The sequence below is a fragment of the Lithobates pipiens genome, unplaced genomic scaffold, assembly GCF_037356315.1.
Source record: "Lithobates pipiens isolate NorthernLeopardFrog02 unplaced genomic scaffold, aLitPip1_a1.2 Scaffold_19, whole genome shotgun sequence".
Lineage (NCBI taxonomy): Eukaryota > Metazoa > Chordata > Amphibia > Anura > Ranidae > Lithobates > Lithobates pipiens.
In genome coordinates, this window is record NW_027507764.1 from 579,102,424 (window position 1) to 579,127,107 (window position 24,684).

At 40.2% G+C, this 24,684-nt stretch overlaps 1 pseudogene; it reads right to left on the bottom strand.

The window, feature by feature from the left end:
* Positions 1 to 510: 510 nt before the first annotated feature.
* Positions 511 to 19,661, bottom strand: LOC143997677 (epiplakin pseudogene; annotated as a pseudogene).
* Between the last annotated feature and the right edge of the window lie 5,023 nt (positions 19,662 to 24,684).

The following is a 24,684-nucleotide window of genomic DNA, read 5'->3' on the forward strand; positions in this document are numbered from 1 at the left end:
TCCAGAGTTAGTAAATCGACCCCAACGAAGGGTATGTACTGACAATGTTTTTATTGCTGTCTGTGCCCTCCTGTCCCGCTGACACCCCCATCCACTTTTTCTTTTATGGGTGTCACATGGACAGGAAGTGAGGTTAAAAGAGTGTACTGCTTAGTAGAAATCATTAAAACTAGTGCATTGTACACTGTATAATAAAACTCACAAATAAAACTTCACTTTAGAAAAGTCAAGAGTTTATTAATATTAAAGTAGATAAAAAGTAACAAGAGACAGTATAGAAAATATTGCATTGTACAGTGTTTAGGTGGCTGACACATTGATGAGCTCTACTTTCTAAAAATTCTGTTTTTTTAACCTCAACAATGCCACTAAAATGAAACTGTTGAAGTTTATTTATTTTTTGTCATTAAAGGGGTTGTAAAGCTTTGTTTTTCATTTTCTAAATAGGTTCCTTTAAGCTAGTGCATTGTTGGTTCCCTTACCTTTTCCTTCAATTTCCCTTCTAAATTTTTTTTTTCTTTGTCTGAATTTCTCACTTCCTGTTTCTCCTCAGTAAACTTCACACCATCATCTGAGCGGTGTTTAGTCAGCCAGAACAGCTTACTGAACAGCTTACTGAGGAGGAACAGGAAGTGAGAAATTCAGACAAAGAAAAAAAACATTTCGAAGGGAAATCGAAGGAAAAGGTAAGTGAACCAACAATGCACTAGCTTAAAGGAACCTATTTAGAAAATTAAAAATGAAGCTTTACAACCCTTTTAAGAGTATCGGACCTAACAGAAGACTGTGGATGGAATGACCTGGCCACCTTTGAGGATTAAGAGCATCCTACAATTACACACAGGGGTTGGTTTACCAAAACTGGAGAGTGCAAAATCTGGTGCAGCTCTGCATAGAAACCAATCAGCTTCCAGGTTTTTTTTTGTCAAAGGTTAATTAAACAAACCGAGGTTAGATGCTGATTGGGCACCATGCACAGCTTCATCAGATTATGCACACTCCAGTTTTAGTAAATCAACCCCAAAGTTTGGATCTGGCTGGTACATAGTGCAGAACAAAGGTTTATTAGAGATCAGACCCAGCTGACCCTTTTGCGAGCTCAAGTTATCTGCTAATTATGTATTTTCTGAATATAAAATGGCTCCACAATATTTCTTTACAATGACCCTGCCAGTTCCAATAGTGACCTTGAAGAAAATGCGTATTGAGGTATTAGAGGAGACAAGTCCATCAGCTGGTATAATTGCACTCAAAGAAACCCTAATGGAACCCAAAGGGACATGGACAAAGTTAAGTAAAACCCCAGAAATCGAATCTTCCCCAGAGAGATTCAGAGAGATGACATGCACATGCTTAGGGCACCACCATTTATCGGACTGAGTCATTGCTTTGAACAGCTTCAAGCGTTAAACTTGATGTTCCGGGTTTTTTCCTCTGTCTCTTTTATGATGGTGGTAATGTTTTCGAAGATTTGTTCCCAAGTTATGGTGCCAGATTCGTACTGCTGAATAAGCTCCTTTCTTTTCTCTTCTGTAATGTACTCTGAATGAAGGAGCTCCCAAAGAGAATGCGATTCACCTTCTAGTTTGAATCCTCCAATGTTGACCTGGACTCTTACAGATTTCAGGAAGGTGGCCGTGTCTGGTTTTTGTGTGACCACAGTAACAGTTTTAGATGATGAACCACTCAGCGTTGCAATAATTCCATTAATGGTGAGAAAGTACTTCTTGAGGAGCTCTAGACGCATGGCTTTGGTGATGTTTTTGGATTGGAGTAGGTCCCACAATGGAATATTTTCTCCTGTAAATTCACTGCTGGAAATAGAGACAGTAAATACCTGAAGTGACTTTGTAACTGGTTCTGGAATGGACTCAAGGCTTAATTGTTCAGTTTTTAGTGTGACCTTCTGGCGACTTGAGATCTGGACATTGGTTTTCTCAGCTTCTATGAGAATTTCCATTATCCTCTTCATGAGATCTTGAAGCCCAATGGCACCAGTCTCATACCCTCCTATGAGTTCATTCCTGGTATCGCCTGTTATGTATGAAGAGTGCAGAAGCTCCCAAAGGGAATATGTCTTACTTGCCTGTTGACCCACTGTCACATCGACTTCTACAGACTGGAGTACATTTTGGGTCTCTGCACCTTTGTTGGCTTGTGTAGATTCTTGCCTGGTTGAGGAGCTCTCGAGACTTTGGGCAATGGAGACTTCTGTTGCATTTCCCTTGACAATGTTGGTGCAAACGCTCATGACTTCTCTAACAGAAAACTTGTACGTTTGTAGCAGAATGTTTCTAGTCTCCTCAGGTACATTTTGGCTATGCAAGAAATCCCATAAAGAAATGCTGCCTGCTTCAGATGGCTGTCTTGATAGGTTACTTGGAATCCCTTGTAATGCTTTTTGTAGCTGGTCTTCAGAAGGCCAATGTGATGTCTCTGCGTGCTCCTGAACAATCACTGTCTTCCTTGATTGCATCTCTGTTTTTTGTATCATGCCTAAAACAATATTGATAATTTCTTCGATAGTCAGCGTTTTGGATTTGAACTTTTCAATCAATTCTTCTCTTTTATCGTCAGGGATATATTTGGAATGGAGCAGGTCCCAGAGTGACATAGCTTTTTCATGAAAGTCCCCGATGGAGATTTCTATTTTTACAGACAGGAAAGATTTTCTAATGGCTTTAATTTCTGGTGATAGTTTTTCTTCTTTCTCTGCTTTATCTGACTCAGTAATTATGGTAATAAGAATAGTAATAAGTTCCTCAATAGTCAAGGTGCCAGCACGGTATTTTTTCAGGAGTTCTTGTTGCTTTTCTACTAAAATATACCGAGAGTAAAGAAGATCCCAGACAGAAATGTTTTTCCCTTGAAATTCCCCAACTGAAATTTGAACAGCTTTAGACTGAAGAGCTGATTTGATTTTTAGATCTTCTTTTATAGCAGAGGCATCTTTTACATCTAGCATATACAGGCCAGTCTCTGGATCTTGGACACACCTTTGGAGTAGCTGCAGATAAGTGAGGTTCTCATGAGTGTTGGGATCAAAGAATCCCTTTGTATCATCAGACGGATCTGAGAGGATCTGGTTCATTTCTTCATCAAAGTACCCACGTTTGTATGCAACCCCCACGGGTACACGATGACTGTATATGGGATCGATAATTCCACCAGTGGCAATCTGGGCTTCCAGGAGACGTATGCCATGATCCTTAACAATGAGATCTTTCTTCATGGCCTGGAAGAGAGAAATCTTCTCACCAGTGTAGGGGTCATTATAGCCAGTGACTCCTCTTTCTGCAGACTGAAGTTTTCCATATACGTCATGCCCAATCAGTCCTGCAGCTAAGGCCTCCTCTACAGAAAGTTTTGTGTTCTGAATAGGATCAATCACAAATCCTGTAGCAGCCTGTGCTTCAAGAAGTATCAAAGCTGTTCCAGGTCTCAGTATACTTTTCAACATGGCATCATAGATGGTCAGCTTTTGTTTTTTGGAAGGATCAGTCTTTGATGTAATAAACACTCCAGCAATGCTACTAGATCCTTCAAGATATTTTTTCACAGAGTCCATCTGAGTGACTTCTTCTACAGTCTTGTTGCCCTGAGTCAGGTCATCCAGAGTTTTCTGATCTATGATTTCTGATTGAAGCAGTTCAGAGGCTGTTACCTGCCGACGGAAACCCTTAAACTTCTGTTCGCGTCTCTTTTCTGTCTCTTCAATTATTGTGATAATGATTTTTAAAATCTCATCAGCTGTTAATGTTCTCAATTTGTATTTTTCAAGTAGTTCATTTCGTTTCTCCTCAGTGATATACTTGGAATAGAGAAGGAACCAGACAGAAACATTTTGACCTTTGAATTCTCCAGCTGTGACCTCCGTGAGCTTCAGCTCCAACTCCTGTTGTATCTCTTTCTCTCTTTTGATTCTAAGACTCTCTTCAGTTTCCTCAATTATTGTAATAATTATTCTTAAAATCTCTTCCTCTGTTAAGGACCCCAGTTTGAATTTTTCAAGCAGTTCAGTTCTTTTTTCCTCTGTGATGTACTTAGAGTAGAGAAGGAACCATAAAGAAACATTCTGCCCTTTGAATTCTCCAACATTGACTTCAGTGAACTTCAGTTCAAATTTCTGTTGAATTTCTCTCTCTGCTTGTATTTGACGGGTGTGTTCAGTCTCTTCGATTATCTTGATAATTATTCTAAAAATCTCATCCTCTGATAAAGACCCGAGTTTGTATTTCTCAAGTAGTTCAGTTCTTTTTTCTTCGGTAATGTACTTAGAGTAGAGGAGGAACCATAAAGATACATTCTGTCCTTTGAATTCTCCAACATTGACTTCATTGAGCTTCAGTTCCAGTTTCTGTTGAATTTCTTTCTCTGCTTGTAGTTGCTGAGTCTGTTCAGTCTCTTCAATTATTGTAATAATTATTCTTAAAAACTCTTCCTCTGTTAAGGACCCCAGTTTGTATTTCTCAAGTAGTTCAGTTCTTTTTTCTTCTGTGATGTACTTGGAGTAGAGGAGGAACCATAGAGAAACATTCTGTCCTTTGAATTCTCCAACATTGACCTCAGTGAGCCTCAATTCCAATTTTTGTTGAATTTCTCTTTCTGCTTGTTTTTGCTGGGTCTGTTCAGTCTCTTCAATTATTGTGATAATTATTTGTAAAATTTCTTCATTTGTTAAAGTTCCAGATGCATACTTTTCCAGAAGTTCCCTTCGCTTCTCCTCAGTGACATATTTTGAATGGAGAAGAAACCACACTGAAACATTCTGTCCTTTGAATTCTCCAACACTGACCTCCGTCAGTTTCACTTCCAATTTCTCTTTAACTTCTTTATCTGCTTTTATTTTTTCGGCCCGTTCAGTCTCTTCAATTGTTGTAATAATTATTCTTAAAAACTCTTCCTCAGTTAAGGACCCCAATTTGTATTTCTGGAGCAGTTCAGTTCTTTTTTCCTCCGTGATGTACTTGGAATAGAAGAGGGACCACAAAGAAACATTCTGTCCTTTGAATTCTCCAACATTGACCTCAGTGAGCCTTACTTCCAATTTCTGTTGAATTGCTCTTTCTGCTTGTATTTGCTGGGCTTGTTCAGTCTCTTCAATTATTGTGATAATTATTTTTAAAATCTCTTCTTCTGTTAAGATCCTAGATGTGTACTTTTCCAGAAGTTCCTTTCGCTTTTCCTCAGTGACATATTTTGAGTGAAGAAGGAACCATACTGAAACATTCTGCCCTTTGAATTCTCCAACGGTCACCTCAGTGAGCTTAACATCTAATGCTTGTTGAATTTCAGTGTCTTCTTTCGTCTCTGATTCATCAATTAAGAAAGCAATTGTTTGCTTTAAATTTTCCACAGTTAACTTATGTTTGATAAGCTGGTCAATACGCTTGTCCTCAGGGAGATAATTGGAATGGAGGACATCCCAAAGTGACATTTTCTGCTCTTGTTGATGGCTGGTTTTAATATTGACCACAATTGCATTTAGGGCTCTTTCAAGTTCATCTGTGGCTATTGTTACAGTTTCTCCTGGCTTTGGAATGGTGGCCTGATGAATGGTGATTGTGATGATTCTAATGATCTCTTCTAGCGTCAAGACACCTGAGAAATACTTCTGTAAGATTTCTTCCTTTTTGGTTACTTCTATATGCTCGGAGTTTAGAAGGTCCCACACAGAGACCTTCTGGCCCTGGAGTTTGCCTTTGGTAATCTCCACAAGCTCAGACTGGAGAAGGCTCTTCTTATTTTCTTCTGTAATATCGTGGACTGCCTCTTCTAGGCTAAATCCATTCACATTCTGGCTACTAGGCTGTTTTTCCCATTCTTCAATGGCTGATTGAATGCTTGAAATAAATTCCTCTACTGTTATAGTCTTTGAGTTATACTTATTCAGAAGTAGCTGTCTCTTTTCTTCCGTGAAATACTTGGAGTAGAGAAGCTCCCAGGAGGACACAGTTTGTCCCTTATATTGCCCAACTTTAATTTGAATAGTTAGTGACTGCAGACTAGTCTTTTCAGCTAAGGCAGCTTGTTTGTCTTTCATGGTCAGCATGTACAATCCTGTATCTGGGTCCTGAACACATCGGCTAAGTAACTGCAAGTAGGTGAGGTTTTCATGAGTGTTGGGATCAAAGAATCCTTTTGTGTCATCAGTGGGATCTGAAAGTACCTGGTTCATCTGTTTATCAAAGTAACCCCGTTTATATGCCACTTCCACTGGGACTCTGTGACTGTGTACTGGGTCAATGATGCCCCCAGTGGCAATCTGGGCCTCCAGCAAACGGATACCATGATCTTTTACAATAAGGTCTTTCTGAATGGCTTGGAAAAGGGAAATTTTTTCACTAGTATATGGGTCATTGTAGCCAGTTACTGCCTTTTCTGCAGATAGAAGTTTTGCATGAAGTTCCTGGCCTATTAAACCAGCGGCTGCAGCTTCGTCTACTGACAGTTTTTTGTTGCTCACAGGGTCGATAATAAATCCAGTGGCAGCTTGAGCTTCCAGAAGAACAAGAGCTGTTCCTGGTCTCAGGATGTTCTTCAACATAGCGTCATAAATGCTCATCTTATTTTTCTTTGAAGGATCTTTAGGAGATGGAACCAGTACTCCAGCTATACAGCTTGTTCCCTCTAAGTATCTTTTCACACTGGCCATTTGAGTCACCTCCTCTATGGTCTTTTGTCCTTGAGCCAACTCTCTTAGTGTATTCTGGTTAATAATGTTTGACGAAAGCAGTTCAGATGCAGTAATTTGTCTTCTGAGGCCTTTAAATTTCAAACTCTTACTGTGTTCCTCTGTCTCTTGTATAATTGTGGTGATAATCTTGATAAGCTCATCGGTGTTGAGTGCGCCAGAGTTAAACTTCTCAAGCAGCTCACGTCTTTTCTCCTCCGAAAAGTACTTAGAATTTAGTAGGTCCCACACTGACCATTTTTGACCTTTGAACTCGCCTTCTGTTACTTCAATCTGGGTGGTCCGCACAGTGCTAAGGGTTTCCTCCTTCAAATTGTATTCTATTTTAAAGTGAGATTGGATGCTCCTCTGATCACTGTATTCAATGGTCTGAATAACAAGTCGTATTATGTCTTCAAGAGTTAGCTTGTAGTTCCCGAGCAACTCTTGTCTTTTTTCATCTGAGATGTATCTGGAGTGCAAAAGGTCCCACACAGAAACCTCCCGCCCAGCATACTCTCCTTTTCTAACATGGATATTGATGCTTTGCAAAGCTTTCTGAATCTCATCTTCTTGTAATGAAGGTTCAGGCTGTATCTGCTGCTGTACGGATATGACTGAACGTTGAGAGACCCCCTCAGTAATGGTTGTAATGAGAATCCTTATCATTTCTTGTATGGTCAGAGTCCCATTGTTATATTTTTCTATCATTTCCCTTTGCTTCTCTTCGGTGATATAATGAGAATTCAGGAGCTCCCACACAGATGCATATTCTTTAAAGTCTTCTACTGACACGTCCACCTTTTCTGATTTCAGTAAAGTCTCTTTATCTGCTGAGGCTGTTGTATCAGTCAAAAGTATTGTTCCAGTAATAAGTTTGATAATGGTAGTAATAAGTTCATCAACAGATACGGTTTCTGAACTGTACTTTTTCAACAGCTCTTCTTGTTTCTCTGTGGAAATAAACATGGAATTCAGATGCTCCCAGATGGAAATGTTGTTTTCTTGCATGTTGGTCTGTGTGAACCTAATATGTTTTGTTCTTAGAACAGTCTCTTTTCCAGTCTGGGTAGATGGAACTTTATTTACATTCACATCCAGCATATGCAGTCCAGTCTCTGGATCCTGGACACATCTTTGGAGCAACTGCAGGTAAGTGAGGTTCTCGTGCGTATTAGGATCAAAGAATCCCTTTGTGTCATCAGAGGGATCTGAGAGGATCTGGTTAATTTCTTCATCAAAGTATCCACGTTTATATGCAACCTCCACAGGTACACGATGACTGTGTACGGGGTCAATAATTCCACCAGTGGCAATTTGGGCTTCCAGGAGACGTATGCCATGGTCCTTAACAATTAGATCTTTCTTCATGGCTTGGAAGAGAGAGATTTTCTCACCGGTGTAGGGGTCGTTATAGCCTGTGACTCCTCTTTCTGCAGACAGAAGTTTATCATATATGTCATGTCCAATCAGTCCTGCAGCTAAGGCTTCCTCTACAGAAAGCTTTTTGTTCTGAATGGGATCAATCACAAATCCGGTAGCAGCCTGGGCTTCAAGAAGTATCAAAGCTGTTCCGGGTCTCAGTATACGTTTCAACATGGCATCATAGATGGTCAGCTTTTCTCTCTGGGAAGGATCAGTCTTTGAAGTAACAAACACTCCTGCAATGCTCCTAGATCCTCCAAGATATTTCTTCACAGAGTCCATCTGAGTGACCTCTTCTACTGTCTTGCTGCCCTGAGTCAGGTCATCCAAAGTTTTCTGGTCTATGATTCCTGACTGGAGCAGTTCAGAGGCCGTCACCTGCTGACGGAGACCCATAAAATTTAATTCAGGTCTCTTTTCTGTCTCTTCAATTATTGTGATAATTAATTTTAACAGCTCATCATCCGTTAAGGTTCCTGATTTGTATTTTTCAAGCAGCTCATTTCGCTTTTCCTCAGTGATATACTTGGAATTGAGGAGGAACCAGACAGAAACATTTTGTCCTTTGAATTCTCCTATGTTGACCTCCACAGACTTTGATTCTAAGTTTTGTTGGATTCCTGTTCCAGCTTTAATTTCAACATTCTAAATTAATCCAAGGATTCTCTGTTTAAGTTTTTCTATGGCAACTTGGTGTTTTTGTAGCTGGGTGTTGCGGCTATCATCTGAAACATATCTAGATTGGAGCACTTCCCAGAGAGACACTCGTTTACCCTGAAACTCTTCAGCCTGTACGTGAACAGTAAAAACTGTTAAAGCTTTGTGGTCTTCATCTGTATCTAGTTTTACACATTGTTTTAGCTTAGGAACAAAGCCAATATCATAAGCTTCTTTTTTCTCTATGGTCCCATCTTTCTTAATTTCTTTGGTAATATCTTGGACTGCCACTTCCAGGCTAGCACCATCCACAGTTTGGCTACTGCTCCTTTGTTCCCATTCTTCAATGGCTGATTGAATACCTGAAATAAGTTCATCAACTGTTATAGTCTTTGATTTATACTTATTCAGAAGTAACTGTCTCTTTTCTTCTGTAAAATACTTGGAGTGGAGAAGCTCCCAGGAGGATGGAGTCTGCCCTTTATACTGTCCAACTTTAACTTGAATAGTTAGTGACTGCAGGCTAGTTTCAAAGTTTTTCTCTGCTAAGACAGCTTGTTTGTCTTTCATGGTCAGCATGTACAATCCTGTATCTGGCTCCTGAACACATCGGCTAAGTAACTGCAAATAAGTGAGGTTTTCGTGAGTGTTGGGATCAAAGAATCCTTTAGTGTCATCAGATGGATCTGAAAGTATCTGGTTCATCTCTTCATCAAAGAAGCCACGCTTATAAGCCACTTCCACTGGGACTCTGTGGCTGTGTACTGGGTCAATGATACCCCCGGTGGCAATCTGGGCCTCCAGTAAGCGAATACCGTGATCTTTTACAATGAGGTCTTTTTGCATGGCTTGGAAGAGGGAGATCTTGTCACCAGTATATGGGTCTTTATAGCCAGTTACCGCTCTTTCTGCAGAAAGGAGTTTTGCATGAAGTTCATGGCCAATTAGACCAGCAGCTGCAGCTTCGTCTACTGACAGTTTTTTGTTGCTCACAGGATCAATGATAAATCCAGTGGCAGCCTGAGCTTCGAGAAGAACAAGAGCTGTCCCTGGCCTCAGGATGTTCTTCAACATAGCGTCATAAATGCTCATCTTATCTTTCTTTGAAGGATCTTTAAGAGATGGAACCAGTACTCCAGCTATACAGCTTGTTCCTACTAAGTATCTTTTCACACTGTCCATTTGAGTCACCTCCTCTACAGTCTTCTGTCCTTGAGCCAACTCTCTAAGTGTAGTTTGGTCAATAATTTCAGATGTCAGCAGTTCAGATGCTGTAATTTGTCTCCTGAGGCCTTTGAATTTCAATTTTTTGCTATGTTCTTCAGTCTCTGTTATAGTAGTGATGATAATTTTGATAAGTTCATCTATACTTAGTGTGCCAGAATTAAACTTCTCGAGTAGCTCACGTCTTTTCTCCTCTGAAAAGTATTTAGAGTTCAGAAGATGCCATACAGAAAGTTGCTGACCCTTGAACTCTCCTTCAGTTACTTCAATCTGCACGGTCTGCACAACATTGTAAACTTCCAGTTTCAAATTGTACTCAGTTTTGAATCTGCTCTGATCTGCTCTGATAGAATGCACCACCAGTTCCATGATGTCTTGGACAGTCAGTTTGTATTCTTCTATTAGTTCTTGTTTTGTATCTTCAGGAATATATTTGGAATTAAGCAGATCCCACACAGAAACCTCTTGTCCAGCATACTGACCTTTTGTGACTTGAATACTGATGTTTTGTAATGCCTTCTCAATCTCATCATCTTGTACAGAATGATCAAGTTCCACAGGCTTTTCATCTGGTACAGATACACTCTTCTGGACCACCTTTGTTGTTTCTGTTTCTGTGATGATGGTGATGAGAATTGTGATAATTTCTTGTATGGTCAGAGTCCCCGACTGTATCCTTTCTAATATTTCCTTTTGTTTCTCTCCAGAGATATAATGAGAATTCAGGAGCTCCCAAACAGAAATGCTTTGTCCCTTGAAGTCGCCCACAGACACGTTCACCTTTTCCGACTGGAGCCAAGTCTGGGCTTTAGCTACTTGCTCGGCGGAGTCTGTGGTATCAACTTGAGACACTGTTGTACTGGCCTGAGATAATATTTGCTCTTTTTCATTAATGACTTTAATAGTTATGGCCAGAATTTCCTCGATAGTTAAAGTACCAGCTTCAAATTTCTTCAGTAGCTCCTCTCGCCTCTCAACTGTGAAGTATTTGGAGTTGAAAAGCTCCCAGATGGAAACGCTTTTTCCTTGAAACTCTCCGATGGCAATCTGAATAAAACTGGATTGTAATTTATTTTGGATCTGTGTTGGGGAGAACTTGCTGTCTTTAAGCTCCAGCATATACAATCCAGTGTCAGGGTCTTGGACGCATCTCTGGAGCAGTTGCACGTAGGTGAGATTTTCGTGAGTATTTGGGTCAAAGAAACCTTTTGTGTCATCAGTGGGATCTGAAAGAATCTGGCTCAGTTCTTCATTAAAATAGCCCCTCTTATAAGCCACTTCCACAGGGACACGGTGGCTGTGTACTGGGTCTATTATGCCACCAGTTGCAATCTGGGCTTCCAGTAGGCGTATACCGTGCTCTTTTACAATGATATCTTTCTGCATGGCTTGGAACAAGGATATTTTTACACCAGTATAGGGATCATTGTAGCCTGTAACTCCTCTTTCTGCAGACAGAAGTTTCTCATAAATTTCATAGCCAATCACCCCGGCTGATAAAGCTTCATCAACTGAAAGTCTACGGTTTTGTATGCTGTCAATAACAAATCCGGTAGCGGCTTGGGCTTCCAGAAGAACCAGTGCTGTCCCAGGCCTCAGAACACGCCTCAGCATGGCATCATAGATATTAACCTTTTCTTTTTTGGTGGGGTCAAGTTTTGAAGGGATAAGCACCCCTGCAATGCAGCTGGTGCCTTCAAGGTATCGTCTAATGGAATCTATTTTTGCTACTTCATTCACTGTCTTCAAGTCCTTCTTTAAACCATCAAGAGTCTCTTGGTTGATAATTTCTGCATCAAATAATTCTGCAGCGGTCACCTGCTTCCTCAGTCCCTGGAACCAGATGTCGTTTTGACCCTTATCCTTTTCTTCAATGACTGATGTGATGGCACTTACAATGTCTTTAAGTCCTGAAGAGATTTTTGTTTTATATAACTTGATGATCTGCTTTCGTTGTTCTTCAGAGACATAGGTGGAGCTCAAAAGTTCCCAAAGGGAAATATCCTGACCTTTGAGCTTGCCGCTGTTCATTTTTACAGTGGTTTCTTGCAGGAGTTTCTTGGTTGGCTCATCAATGTAGAAGTAATCATCACGTCTTTCAGTCAGTGGAAGCAAATAAAGTCCAGTTTTTTGGTCTCTGACACATCTTTCCAGCAAGTTTTTATATGTAATTCTTTCATGTGTGTTGGGGTCTACAAATTCTTTCTTTGCAGAATCTGAGATGAGAAGGTAAAAGTCTTCATCCAGGTAAGCCCTCTGGTAAGCTATATGCAAAGGAATTCTATGGCTTAAAACTGGGTCTACAACCCCTCCAGTTGCCAGTTGGACGTCAAGGAGAGAAATTCCTAGCCCTTTGGGCACAATTCCTTTCTTGATGGCTTGGAAAAGAGAAATTATTTTCCCAGATTCTTTATCTGTATATCCAGTAACTGCCTTTTCAGCAATTTCAAGCTGTTCTTGAAAATCAGAGTTAACTAGACCTTGGGACACTGCATTGGGAATGGAAAGCACTTGATTTTTGATGGGGTCAATAAGATGGCCAGTGGCAGCTTGGGCTTGAAGAAGAATCAAACCAATGTCTCTAGATAGGATTCCTTTACTTACAGCTTCATAGATACTTAGAGTTTCATTGGTAGGCAGAGATAAAACTCCAGCAATACAACTTGTTCCTTTCAAGTATCTTCTAACAGAATCCAGTTCGGAAACAGCTTCCACAGATATTTTTCCTTCTTTCAGGTCACTTAAGGTTTTTCGGTCAATTATGTCTGCATTGAACAAATCAGTGGCACTTACATCTCCATGAATTCCTTTCAGTTTTAGGTTACTGCTCTTAGATTCGTATTCTTCTATAACTGTAGTGATGCTGGAGATTAGCTGCTCTATGGGGAGTACCCCCAAGATGTACAGTCTAACAAGTTCTCTTCTTTTTAGGTCTGTGATATAATGAGAAGTGAGTATTTCCCAAATAGACACAGTTTGATTGACATATTTTCCAAATTGAAGTCTAATGGTTCTTGACTGTAAGTCAGCTTTCATTTTGTCAGTGATATAGAAGTAGTTTTCACCTCTCTTTACAACCTGTAGTAAATACAGCCCAGTTTCAGGATCTTGGATACACCTTTCTAATAGCTGCAGATAAGTAAGGTTCTCGTGAGTATTGGGGTCAAAGAAACCTTTAGTATCATCGTTGGGATCTGACAGAATTTTGTTCATTTCCTCATTGAAGTAGCCTCGTTTGTAGGCTACTTCTACAGGGACTCTGTGGCTGTGGACTGGGTCAATAATGCCACCTGTGGCAATCTGAGCTTCCAGCAGACGAATACCATGGGTCTCAACTATGAGATTTTTTTGCATAGCTTGAAACAAGGAAATCTTCTCCCCACTAAATGGATCTTTATACCCCGTCACGGCTTGTTCTGCAGACAGCAACTTGGCATGTACATCGGACCCTATTAGGCCCTCAGCAAATGCTTCTTCAACAGACAGCTTCGCATTCTTAACTGGATCAGTTATAAAACCTGTGGCTGCTTGGGCTTCTAAGAGTACCAAGGCAGTACCAGGCCTCAAAATACCTTTGCGCATTGCCTCATAAATACTCATCTTTTTGTTTGTGGCCTGAAGAAGAACACCAGCAATACTATTTGTTCCTACCAAGTAACGTTTAACAGCGTCCATTTCTGTCACTTCATCTATGGTCTTCTTTCCCAGGTTCAGCTCATCCAGAGTTTTCTTGTCTATGACATCTGACTGGAACAGGTCACTTGCAGACACCTGCTTGCGAAGACCTTTGAACTTGATCTGTGTACTTGTTGTCTCAGTTTCCTCAAAGATGGTGGTGACCGTCTTTATGATTTCCTGTAAAGCTTCAGAGCTGCTGGTTTTGTATTTAAATAGAATTTCTTTTAATTTATCTGCACTGACGTACTCTGAATTCAGAAGCTCCCAGAGAGACACGGTTTGGCCTTTGAACCTTCCTGCATTGACAGTAACTGTAAATGATTTGAAAACATCAATGAAATGTCCTTCAGCATAAAAAGCTGCGGTCTCTGAAAGAGCCAGAAGCAGCGAGCCTGTCTCAGGGTCGGTGTAGCATCTCTGTTTCAGTTGCTCATAGCTCACTTTTTCTTTGGTGTTTGGATCAACGTAAACTTTCAGGTCTGCTGTTTGTTTGTATATTTCTTCATCAAGAAAGCCCAATTTATATGCCGGCTGTATCGGTACAAAATGACAATGAAGAGGATCAATTATTCCACCAGCAGCCAACTGGGCTTGGAGGAGTGGGACACCTTCGTTCTCTGATATCAGTTTCTTCTGGATTGCCTGACCTAGAGATATCTTGTTTCCTGTGTAAGGGTCGGTATATCCACTTACCGCACTTTCTGCAGTCAAGAGTTTTTCATGAAGTTCAGGGCCTACAACCCCAGCTTTCACTGCACTGTCAACTGTATATTTTTCATTTTTTACTGGATTTATAATAAATCCTGTTGCAGCTTGGGCTTCCAGAAGCCTTATGGCATTGGCTGGAAGGAGTAATTTTTTTTCCAAAGCCTGATAAATGCTCAACTTTTCCTTTGTAGATGGCAGGAATACTCCAGAGATGGAACCGGTGCCCTCTAGACTTTTCTTCACTTCAGGCAATTGAGAAATCTCCTCAACAGACTTGAGTCCCTGAACAAGTTTATCAAATGTTTTCTGTGTAATAATACCTAAGTCTAAGAGCCAAACAACTGGGACGGGACCTCTGAGTCCTTGAAAATGAATGTGAGTTGTCCTTTTTATTTCATTACTTCTGACTATTTGTAGGATTTCAGCGGTCAGTTCCTGAAGGCTCAGTTTCTTAGCTCTAAATTTTTCCAGGAATTCAAATTGCTGTTCTTCAGTAAAATATCCGGAATGAATCAGTTCCCAGACTGTGATGTTTCTCTCTTCGATCCTGGCGGTCTTCAAGAGCTGCCGGACTTCTTCATCAGAATATAAATTTATTACTGGAACCTCTGCAAAATCTTGGGGCAATGGAAGCAAAAGGAGACCAGTTGATTCATCTTTTTGTGACCGACTGAGAAGTTCGGAGTAAGTAACCTTTTCTTTGGTAGTTGGGTCATAGAATGTTTTTATGTCATCTGTAGGGTGAGAGAGATCTTTAAGTAGCTCCTCGTTAATATAGCCATGCTTCTTGGCTACAGAATCTTTAAGGTGGAAGCCATGTATTGGATCAATGACTCCACCAGTAGCTATCTGGGCCTCGAGAAGCTGTTTGCCATGCTTTTCTTCAATAAAACCTCTCTTCATAGCTTGGAAAAGGGAGATTTTCTTCCCTGAAAAAGGATCTGTGTAACCTGTTACAGCTTCCTCTGCATAAGCAAGTCTCTCATAAAACTGTGGATCGACAACAGCTGCTTTGAGAGCCTCGTCAACTGAGAGTTTCCGGTTACTGACCGGGTCCACTATGTGTCCGGTAGCAGCCTGAGCCTCTAATAATGGCAAGATGGTGCTAGGCAGCAAAATTTTGTTTTTTGTTGCTTCGTAAAAACTGAACTTCTGATTGGAGGGTTGGATAATGACTCCACCGAGGACACCAGACCCTTGTAAGCTCTTCTTAACTTTGTCGATATTAAACACATACTCTACTGTCACTTTTCCTTCTAGGACTTGCTCAAATAATTCTTTTTCAATGATCTCATATTCCAACAACTCATAAATGTTCACTTGTCCCCTTAATGTGGGAACACGGATCGCTGTCCATTTCTTTATTTCCTCTTCGATGATGATGATAATTTGTTCAAGGGTCAACTTTTTCAATCTAAACTGCTCCAACAGCTCTCTCCTTCTCCACTCACTGAAGTACTCAGAGTTGATGAGGAACCATGCGTTTACTGTTTGCCCCTGGAATCTTCCATATCTGACATAAATCTCCACATTTCTGAAAGAATTCCTGATGTGGTCATTAATATTGAATTGTCGCTGCTTGCTAACCAAGGGTAGAAGACAAAGGTTAGTTGATGGCTCTGTAATGCATTTCTCTTTCAGCTGTAGATAGGTGAGGTTTTCATGTGTGTTTGGATCAAAGAACCCTTTTGTGTCATCGCTTGGATCTGAGAGTATTAGATTCATTTTTTTGTCAAAATAGCCTCGCTTGTAGGCAACTTCGACTGGGATTCTGAGACTGTTTATGGGGTCGATAATGCCGCCAGTGCCAATCTGGGCTTCGAGGAGCCTAACGCCGTGTTCTTTAACAATTAAGCCCTTGTTCATTGCTTGAAACAGGGAAATTCTTTCACCTGTGTATGGATCTTTGTATCCGGTAACTGATTTTTCTGCTGCCAAAAGTTTTTCGTAGTACTCAGGACCGATAATATTTGCCTTGAGGGCTTCCTCCACAGAATAATTTTTATTTTTCACTGGATCAATAATGTAACCTGTTGCTGCTTGTGCTTCAAGGAGAATCAAGGAGGTCCCTGGTCTTAGGAAGCCTTTTCTCTTTGCTTGGTAGATACTGATCTTCTCTTGGGTATCTGCTAAGATTAATCCACCTATGCTTCCCGTGCCCTGCAGGTATTTCTTGACCGTGTCAATGTTCACCACATCATTTGCGGAAGCTTCGCCTTGCTGCAGTTTATCAAACAAGTTCTTGTCAATAATTTCAGACTCCAGCAGTTGGCCAGGAGTTACAGATTCTCTAAAGCCTTTAAACGTGACTTTGGTGGAGGATACCGCTTGCTTAATCTCTGCTTCGACTTTTCTAGACAGTTCTTCTACCGAAAGACTTCCCGCTTTATACAGGTTGATGAAAGATTGTCTTAATTCAAAGCTGAAAAATTCTGAGAAAAGGATTTGCCACAGGGAAACAAGATGTCCTTTAAACCTGCCAAATGTAAGAGTCAGTTTTATTCCATCGAAAATCACTTTGGTCTTATAATCTATAAATGAATGTGTGGTTTTCTGTGCCTCCTGCGTGTTGTCAAATACAGGAGTCAGGTAAAGCCCAGAGTGAACATCGATAACGCTTCGTTCCAGCAGTTGCTCATAGGTAACATTTTCTTTTAAGTTTGGATCGAAAAATCCCTTAATGTCATTGGTTTGAGCAAGCAAAGCTTTATTTGTATCTTCATCAAAGTGACCACGTGTATAAGCCACCTCTACTGGAACACGATGCTTTTTTGATGGATCAATGATTCCACCTGTGGCAAGCTGGGCATTCAGAAGATGGATGCCATAATCTTTTGTAACAAAACCCCTCTTTATTGCTTGGAACAATGAAAGTCTCTCTTCAGAAGAGGGATCTTTGTAACCTGTGGCTGCCTTTTCAGCGAACAGAAGTTTTTCATAAAGCTCAGGTCCAAGCAAGCCATTTTTTACTGCATCGTGCACAGAAAATTTCAAGTTCTTGACAGGGTCTATCAAATACCCAGTGGCGGCCTGGGCCTCAAGTAGAGCTATGGACGTTCCTGGCATGAGAAGATGTTCTTTGAATGCTTGGTAAATGCTTATTATTTTATTGGCTGAAATATCTGCCACTCCGGCAATTAAGCCAGTTCCCTGAAGATAGCGCTTCACGCTCTCCTGTTCAGCAACATCTTGGACGGATAGTTTTCCTTGCTGGAGGCTTTCAAATGTTGCCTGGTCAATGATATTAGAATTCAGTAACTCATTGCTTGTAACTTTTCCCCTTATACCATGGAAGGCAAGTTTCAAAGGAAAGAAGTATGCATTTGAGTCTGGATCAAATGTGGCTCTCGATCTAAGTTCCTGATAAGTAACCCAGTCATTAGTGTTGGGATCCAGGAAACCACGATTTATGGATAACAGTTTTGCTGTCTCTTCATCCAATAAACCTCGTTTATAGGCAGTTTCCAAAGGGACATGAAAACTGTGGAATGGATCAATAATGCCTCCTGTTGCAAGCTGGACTTGAAGAAGATTCAGGCCCAAGTTTCTATCAATCAGCTCTTTTTTTATTGCTTGAAAGAGGGAAATGTTTTTCCCAGTGTATAGATCGTTAAACCCAATGACCGCTCGTTCAGCATTCAGTAGCTTCTCCTTGAGGTCAAATCCCACCACTCCTTCTTGAACAGCTTCAGTGACAGTGAATGTTTTTTTCTTCTCTGGATCTACGATGAAGCCTGATGCTGCTTGAGCTTCCAACAGGGAAATTGCATAATCTGTTGGAAGAAAGTTTCTCTTCAAAGCCTGATATATACTGATTTTCTCCTTTGTGCTTTCTATGTGCACTCCTCCAAGGCTCAACAACCCATTTAGATACTGCCGGACTTCTTTCAGTTCTCCCAACTGCTGAATGGTTTGTTTGCCTTCTCTGATTTCATTATACTGAACCTGAGTAATTATGTTGGCCTTGAACAATTGCTCCAAATTGACGGACTTTCTCAGACCCTGCAGACTTTCCTGTAGAGGGAGAAGTAACAGTCCAGTCTCTGAATCTGTGAAGCTTTTGGCTAGAAGCTCCTGATAGCTGGAGCCTTCTTTTGTATTGGGGTCAGGATAACAGCTTGAGAATTCTGATGGCCCAGTAAGTGTTTTGAACAAACTCTCATCTATGTAGTTAAGTTTCAAGGCTTCAGAAAACGGTACTCTGCTTCCAGTCACGTAATTGATTATTCCACCAGTCGCTATTTGGGCTTGTAGAAAACGCACTGCATCCTTTTTCCCAACCAGACCTTTTTTAAATGCCTCAAAGAGAGATATTGTTTCTTCTTTGTGTTTGTAGCCCGTGGCTGCACTATATGCCAGCAGCAGCTTTTGTTTATACTCCGGCCCAACAATGCCTTGTTGAATAGCTGCCTCTACAGTCAGTTTTTGATTGTTTGATGGATTGGTGATATGGCCAATAGCAGCTTGCGCTTCCAGCAGAGCCAGAGCCACCTCGCCAGAGACAAGATTCTTCTGTAGGGCTTGGTAAATGCCAACTTTCTCCTTTGTCTGAAACACAGAGAAGCCATTGATGCTTGGAGTGACTTTGATGGGTTCGTCAGGTTTATCCTGATGACATACAGCATTGTGGTGGCCTTGAATGTGAATGTGGTGGCCCAGAGAACCATGAATGTGGCCGGTGGCATGGTGGCCTACAGATCCATGAATGTGAGTGGTGGCCTGGTGGCCTACAGATTCATGAATGTGAGTGGCGGCCTGGTGGCCTACAGATCCATGAATGCGAGTGATGCCGAGGTGGATCCCAGCTCCAGCGATTTGGCCGGTGACTTTGATAGGTTCATCAGCTTTCTTCTGGTGGCATACAGACTTGTGGTGGCCTACAGCCCCATGAATGCGAGTGATGGCGTGGTGACCTTCGGCTCCACCGATGTGGCCGGTCACATGGAGACCCCCAGACTCATGATGGCTATGAGAGCTGGACTCATGATGGCCATGAGAGCTGGACTCATGATGGCCATGAGAACTGGACTCATGATGGCCATGAGAACTGGACTCATGATGGCCATGAGAACTGGACTCATGATGGCCATGAGAACTGGACTCATGATGGCCATGAGAACTGGATGAATGTGAGAACTGCTGCAGACCTTGTAAAAAGGGAGTTTCCACCTTGCCGACCGTCTCTTTCACTGTGTGAGAAACCTTGTTCTGCTTCTCGTGTGCGTGATGCCCTTTGCGCTCCATTATTGTGACCTGTGACGACTTTACTCCACACTCTTGCCAGACTTTTTTTCAGATGCTGTTAAAAAAAAAAAGAAGAAGAATAAAGATTAGGTTTGTGTATGGCAGCTAATAACACGTAGATAGCAAGCCTGATAAAGGAAATAAAAGGAAAAATAGGAAAGGAAAGAAAAAAAAAGGAAAGAAAAAAAGATGAAAAGGAGAGAAAAAAGGAAAGAAAAAAAAACATGAAAAATATAGAAAGGTAAGGAAAGAAAAAAAAATGAAAAGTTAAGGAAAGGACAGAAAAAAAAATGAAAAGAAAAGGAATGGAAATGATTTGAAAGGAAAAATATGGAAATGAAATGAAAGAAAAAAACATGAAAAGCAAAGGAAATAGAAAAGAAAAGGAAATACAAAAAATTAAAAGGAAAGGAAAAAAAAAGAAAAGGAAAGGATAGAAAAAAAATGGAAAGGAAATTAACGAGAAAAAAAAACATGGAAAGGAAAGAAAAGGGAAAGAAAGGGAAAAAAGGAAAGAAATGAAAAGGAAAGAAAAAAAAATGAAAAGGAAAGGAATGGAAAGTAAAGAAAAAAACATGGAAAGGAAATGAAAAAGGAAGGAAAGAAAAAGCAAAGAAAAGAGAAAAGAAAAGGAAATACAAAAAATTAAAGGTAAGGAAAGGAAAAAAAATGAAAAGTTAAGGAAAGGACAGAAAAAAAATTAAAAGAAAAGGAATGGAAATGATTTGAAAGGAAAAATACGGAAATGAAATGAAAGAAAAAAACATGAAAAGCAAAGGAAAGAGAAAAGAAAAGGAAATACAAAAAATGAAAAGGAAAGGAAAAAAATATGAAAAGGAAAGGATAGAAAAAAAATGGAAAGGAAATTAACGAGAAAAAAAAAACATGGAAAGGAAAGAAAAGGGAAAGAAAAGGAAAAAAGGAAAGAAATGAAAAGGAAAGAAAATAAATGAAAAGGAAAGGAAAGGAAAGAAAAAAACATGGAAATGAAAAAGGAAGGAAAGAAAAAAAAAATGAAAGGGTATAATTATTATTATACAGGATTTATATAGTGCCAACAGTTTGCACAGCGCTTTACAACGTGAGGGCAGACAGTACAGTTACATTACAATTCAATACAGGAGGGATCAGAGGGCCCTGCTCGTTAGAGCTTGCAATCTAGAAGGGAGGGTCAAGTGGAACAAAAGGTAATAACTGTTGGGATGATCAGATGGAGAAAATGAAAATACAGTTGTTAGGTGGGGGTAGGGTAGGCTTCTCTATAGAGGAGGGTTTTCAGGGATCGTCTAAAGCTAATAGAGTAGGATATAAGTGAACAGATTGGGGTAAGGAGTTCCATAGGATTGGAGAGGCTCTGGAAAAGTCCTGGAGGCGAGCATGGGATGAGGTGACGAGGGAACTAGAGAGCTGGAGGTCTTGAAAATAGAGGAATAGAAAGCAAAGGAAAGGAAAAAAATGAAAAGGAAAGGAATTGAAAGGAAAGGAAAGGAGAGGAAAGGAAATGAAAGAAAAAAAAAACATGAAAAGCAAAGGAAAGGAAAAAGAAGATTAAAGGAAATAAAAAAATGAAAAGGAATGGAAAGGAAAGAAAAAAAAATGAAAAGGAAAGGATAGAAAAAAATGAAAAGGAAAGGATAGAAAACAAAAAACGAAAAGGAAAGAATAGAAAAAAAATGAAAAGGAACGGATTGAAAGGAAAGGAAATGAAAGAAAAAAACATGAAAAGGAAAGGAAAGGAAAAAGAAAATTAAAGGAAATACAAAAAAAATGAAAAAGAAAGGAAAGGAAAAAAAATGAAAAGGAAAGGATAGAAAAAAAATGAAAAGGAAAGGAAAAGATAGAAAAGGAAAGGATAGAAAAAAATGAAAAGGAGAGGAATTGAAAGAATTGAAGAAAAAAAAAAAATGAAAAGGAAAGGAAAAGATAGAAAAGGAAAGGATAGAAAAAAATGAAAAGGAGAGGAATTGAAAGAATTGAAGAAAAAAAAAAAACATGAAAAGGAAAGGAAAGAAAAAAGAAAATTAAAGGAAATAAAAAAATGAAAAGGAAAGGAAAGGAAAGAAAAAAAAAATGAAAAGGAAAGGATATAAAAAAAAATGAAAAGGAAAGGAAAGGAAAGAGAAAAAAATGAAAAGGAAAGGATATAAAAAAAAATGAAAAGGAAAGCAATTGAAAGGAGATAAAAGGAAATTAAAGAAAAAAAACTTGAAAAGGAAAGGAAAAAGAAAATTAAAGGAAATAAAAAAAATGAAAGGGAAAGGAAAGGAAAGAAAAAATATGAAAAGGAAAGGGAACTGTAAGGTGCTATACATAACCCCAAGAAATAAACACATCACCTTGTTTTATAAAACCTTACAAAAAATCATATTAGTTTATGAGTTAAAAACATTCCATAAAATCATATCAAATGTATTAATATCATCCCTGAAAAGGCGCTATTTCCTGCTAAGCCCTAATAATCATATACATACAATATGTTGCACATGTTCAAAAAAGTTATTATCACCTGTGGAATATTGTTATAGGGTAGAGCAAAAACGCAGGAGGATTATAGTAGGTTCCAATGCGTTTCACAATTTTGATGCTTCATCAGGAGACCAACAAACATAATATATTATGGTGCGTGTAGCGACACATCCAAATAACGGGGGGGGTTGGTATTTTGCAGGGTCACGGCTTAGGAAAGTCATTGCCAATGAAAAAGCAAAACTTTGTACTGCAATTTGCTGATGTAAAATTCTGTTTGATTCAACGTCTATATCTTATTGCAGGGTTAAGCTGCCTGGGGATAGTGCCGAGTCAGCAGGTGACCATATTGCAGCGACAGACTAAGTCTGGGGGGGGGGCATCTAAAACAGAACACTATGAACGATCAAGTTTCAAGCAGTTCAAAGAACAGCGTACGCATAAAGACTGCTGCTGGATATCCAACCAGATGCAGCAGCTGTTTGGATGTTTTGACAGCATGCCGACGCTGCTTCCAAATCACAGTAGCCTAGCAGGGGGGGTTGGGGGGCATTCATCCATCCATCCACGCTGTATATAGCATGGATGGAGGAATCTGTTAGATTTCATTTGCTCAGCCCGCCGACTGAACAAAATAAATCTATCGCTATTAGATTGTAAGATCATATGAGCAGGGCCCTCTTAACCTTTGTGTATTATTGTACTGTATTGTCTCCCTTTGTATTGTAAAGCACTGCACAAACCGCTGACACTATATAAATCCTATAGAATAATAATAATACCAATGTAAGCTTTAGTCGGCTGATCTGATGTAGTACTGCAGGTTGAGCACTGGGTGACGCTGGCTGATCAATGTTGGATGGATGGCATTCCCATCTTTTTACTGCAGGAAAGACATTCCCGTCTACAATAATAACCAGGTTTAAAGGCTAAGTTCACCTTTGTAATGAAATGCAATATGCAAGCAAGAGGCCCCAGTGCAATCACAATCACCGTGTAGCTTTAAAATGAGAAGTTTAATTTAAAGTGCAATCTCCCTAATCCGTTAGGGGGATTCATCCTCTCTATTTCTCCAGCTCACTGAAAATGAAAGCAATTCACAAATGCTGGGTTGTCACCAGAACAGGAAGAGAGGGGGAAATCTTCTGATGGGGATGCCAGTTCCCTCACTTTGGAGGGATTTCGCTTCCTGTTTTGGCCGATGGGACAGGAAGTGAAGGGAAATCTCCCCGATGGGACACTGACAGGGGTATAGCCCTCTCCTACTCTATCCAAAATGAAAAAAAAAAAAAGTATCGTCTTTATCTCTGCTTTAACTACTTCCAGACGGCCCCCACCTCCCCCCCACAATGCAGACGGGCAGCCCATGCATGCTAAGCTATGTACTGGTACGTCGTTGCCTGCTTCTGGGATTAGGGCACGTGCATGCGCACGCATGCCCCCCCCCCCTCACCTCCGACAGCAGGAGTCTGTAAGCAAGTCCCAGCCAGTAATTCATGGCCGGGACCTGCTGATTGGCCCAGAGCTCCGTATTTACAATCAACACAGGGCTCTGTACAGAGGGAATGATCTCTCTGTTTCTTATCCCTGCAAAGATAGATCTGTCAGTAGAAGCAGCACACATTACACGTGGTTAGGCGCACAGTTAACCCTTTGATTGCCCCTAGACGTTAATCCATTCTCAGCCAGTGTCATTAGTACAGTGACAGTGTATATTATTATTACTGATCACTGTATTAGTGTCACTGGTGGTGTCAGTGGCAGTTAGTCGCCCCCCCTCTATATCTGTGTATGTGTATATAAATATATATATATATATATATATATATATATATATATATATATATATTTATTTATTTATTTTTTTAGCAAAGACCCTAGGGAATAAAATGATGGGAATTGCAATTTATTATGTCATACGGTATTTGCACAGCAATTTTTCTAATGCAATTTTTTTTTGGGGGGGGGGGGACGACACTTTTCATGAGTTAAAAAAAAAACAAAAAAACAGTACATTTAGCCCCACCCGCCACCTGTAAAAACAATCAGTGCAGGGAATCCCCGGCTGAAAAAGATGATATCTGCACTTATCATTCAGATATCCCCACTGAATGTACCAGGACGTTATATGACGGTCTGTGGTAAGGAAGTGGTTAAAATAGAAATAAAAGGCAATACATTTTTGTATAGATATAAAAAAAAAGGTATTTACGATGTTTTTTATAAGTGATCACATTCCCTCAGTTCTCAGCTGCATAAGAGCTGGGGGAGGAGAAGCAGCAGCACACTGAGCTTCCCCGTGAATGGCTGTGCAGGAGGGGGGGGGGGCTGGGGGGCGTGTCAGGTTAAGTCTGATCATTGGAGGAGAGCAGGCTGAGTTTCCAGCACAGCTAGAGAACTGACTGGGGTGTGCTCTCCTGCTTAGTGTGGTCAGTTTTTAATAGGAAGGCAGAGGGACTGGCAGAAGCACCGGGGATTTCACACAAAGGAAGCAATACAAAGAGAACAGGAGACTTTCTCATACGAGGAAATGATAGAGCCGGATCATATCAGGAATATGAACATGTTGGGGTGACAAGCGCTTTAAGTCGCCTGAGACAGATGTTGCA